At 47.2% G+C, this 2,747-nt stretch overlaps 1 pseudogene across 1 annotated transcript; it reads left to right on the top strand.

The window, feature by feature from the left end:
- The first annotated feature begins 540 nt into the window (after positions 1-540).
- LOC110286785 lies at positions 541-1,441 on the top strand (annotated as a pseudogene). Its single transcript, XR_002377166.1, has one exon. The product of XR_002377166.1 is annotated as a 40S ribosomal protein S2 pseudogene (transcript).
- The last annotated feature ends 1,306 nt before the right edge of the window (positions 1,442-2,747 follow it).

Raw genomic sequence — 2,747 nt, 5'->3', positions numbered from 1 at the left:
AATCTTGCTGGCATATGCAGTAGTGTCTGGGTTTGGTGGCTGATTATGGGACGGACTATGGCCAGTTCTAAAAGTATTTCTGCATTACATATCACAATTTCAAAAGTTGTTTTCCCAGCAGTGGAGATGGGATGCAGGGCTTCACATACACTAGGGCAAGCATTCTATGGATGGCCACTGGGCCACACTAGCCCTACACATTCTAATTGTAAAAAGTGCTTTGATTTTGCCCAAGTTAATGCATATAGGCCAATGACAGCTACACAGCAAAACATTTTCTGACCATTAACCTAGCACCTTCCTTTAAAAATTACATCTTTAAAAATTACATCTTGGGGAGTAGAGCCAGCAAGATGGTCCATCAGGTAAAGGTGTTCACAGCCAAGCCTGGCAACTTCAGTTGGATCCTCCAGACGCATGTAATAGAAGAGATTCCAGCAAGTTGTCCTCTTATACATACACATGTGTGTACACAACCCAGTGCATATATACACGTACATAAAAACATATACAGCTGCTTCTTCTTCAGGAAAACACCAAATGGTGGATGACGCCGGTGCAGCGGGAGGACCCGGAGGACCCCGGGGGCCCAGGATTAGGAGGCCGCGGGCGACTTCCAGGGAGGATTCGACAGCGGTCTTAGGGGCCGAGGTCGTGGCCGAGGCCGTGGTCGAGGTCGTGGTCGAGGTCGCGGGACTCGTGGAGGTAAAGCTGAAAACAAGGAGTGGATCCCCGTCACCAAGCTTGGCCGCCTGGTTAAGGACATGAAGATCAAGTCCTTGGAGGAGATCTACCTGTTCTCCCTCCTGTTCTCCCTGCCCATTAAGGAGTTTGAGATCATTGACTTCTTCCTGGGTGCGTCCCTAAAGGATGAGGTTCTGAAAATCATGCCAGTGCAGAAGCAGACTCGGGCTATTGGGGACTACAATGGTCACGTTGGCCTTGGTGTTAAGTGCTCCAAGGAGGTTGTCACTGCCATCCGAGGGGCTATCATCTTGGCCAAGCTTTCCATCGTCCCTGTGCGGAGAGGCTACTGGGGGAACAAGTTTGGCAAGCCCCACACTGTTCCATGCCAGGTGACAGGCCACTATGACTCTGTGCTGGTGCATCTCATCCCTGCCCCCAGAGGCACTGGCATTGTCTCTGCTCCTGTGCCCAAGAAGCTCCTGATGATGGCCGGTATAGATGACTGCTACACTTCAGCCAGAGGCTGCACTGCCACCCTGGGCAACTTTGCTAAGGCCACCTTTGATGCCATCTCCAAGACTTACAGCTACCTGACCCCCGACCTCTGGAAAGAGACTGTCTTCACCCAGTCTCCTTATCAGGAATTCACTGATCATCTCGTGAAAACCCACACCAGAGTCTCTGTTCAGAGGACCCAGGCTCCAGCTGTGGCTACTACATAAGGATTTTGTACAAGAAAAATAAAAGAATTAAGTCTGCTAAAATAAATAAATAAATAAATAAATAAAATTTAAAAACATATACAATTATTTTAAAAATCATTTGAGACAGGGTATTGCTAAGATAACCCGGGGTAGCGTCAACCCTGCCATCACAGGCTGAGAGATGGCTCAGGGGTTAAGAGACTTGATTGTTCTTGCAGGGGAGCTTGGTTTGCTTCCAACCATCCCTAATTCCAGTTACAGGGGGTTGTATGCCTTCTTCTGCCCTCTGCAGGTATGCTTAAATGCATGAAGACAAAATACTCACTGTACTGGCTGGTTTTGTGTCAACTTGACACAGCTGGCGTTATCACAGAGAAAGGAGCTTCAGTTGAGGAAATGCCTCCATGAGATCCAACTGTAAGGCATTTTCTCAATTAGTGATCAGGGGGAAAGGCCCCTTGTGGGTGGGACCATCTCTGGGCTGGTAGTCTTGGTTCTATTAGAGAGTAGGCTGAGCAAGCCAGAGGAAGCACGCCAATAAAGAACATGCCTCCATGGCCTCTGCATCAGCTCCTGCTTCCTGACCTGCTTGAGTTCCAGTCCTGACTTCCTTTGGTGATGAACAGCACTGTGGAAGTGTAAACTGAATAAACCCTTTCCTCCCCAACTTGCTTCTTGGTCATGATGTTTGTGCAGGAACAGAAACCCTGACTAAGACACTCACATATAAATAAAAAACAAAATAAAATAAAATTGGTGGAATCTTTTAGTTCCAGCACTTGGGAAACAGAGGCAGGAGATCTCTGTGAATTTGAAGCCAGCCTGGTCTACAGAGTGAGCTCCAGGACAGCCAGAGCTATATAGGGAGACCTCATCTCAATTAAAAAAAAAAAAAAAGGGCAAAACCAAAAATGAAAGTAATCTTCTTGCCCCAGATAGCCTTCCAAGTGGAGGTTCTTCACCTTCAGCACCCTATCTCTTACAACCAGGTCCTTACACTATTTTTTGACAGAATCTAACTATGTAGCCCTGGCTGGTATTGAACTTGAGAGAACTGCCTGCCTCTGCCTCCTGGGCACTGGGATCAAAGTTGTGTACCACCTGGCCTGGCACACAATGTATTTTCTACTTCTATACCTTGACAACTGTGTTAAGAACCTCTGGAGGGGGGCTGGAGAGATAGCTCAGTGTTAAGAGCACTGACCGCTCTTCCGAAGGTCCTGAGTTCAAATCCTAGCAACCACATGGTGGCCCACAACCATCCATCATGAGATCTGATGCTCTCTTCTGGTGTTTCTGAAGACAGCTACAGTGTACTTAGATATAATGATAAGTAAATCTTAAAAAAAAAAAAAC

Source organism: Mus caroli, chromosome X (genome assembly GCF_900094665.2).
Source record: "Mus caroli chromosome X, CAROLI_EIJ_v1.1, whole genome shotgun sequence".
In the NCBI taxonomy this organism is placed as follows: domain Eukaryota; kingdom Metazoa; phylum Chordata; class Mammalia; order Rodentia; family Muridae; genus Mus; species Mus caroli.
Note: the sequence above shows the minus strand (reverse complement) of the source record. Positions and strands in the feature narration are given on the sequence as shown.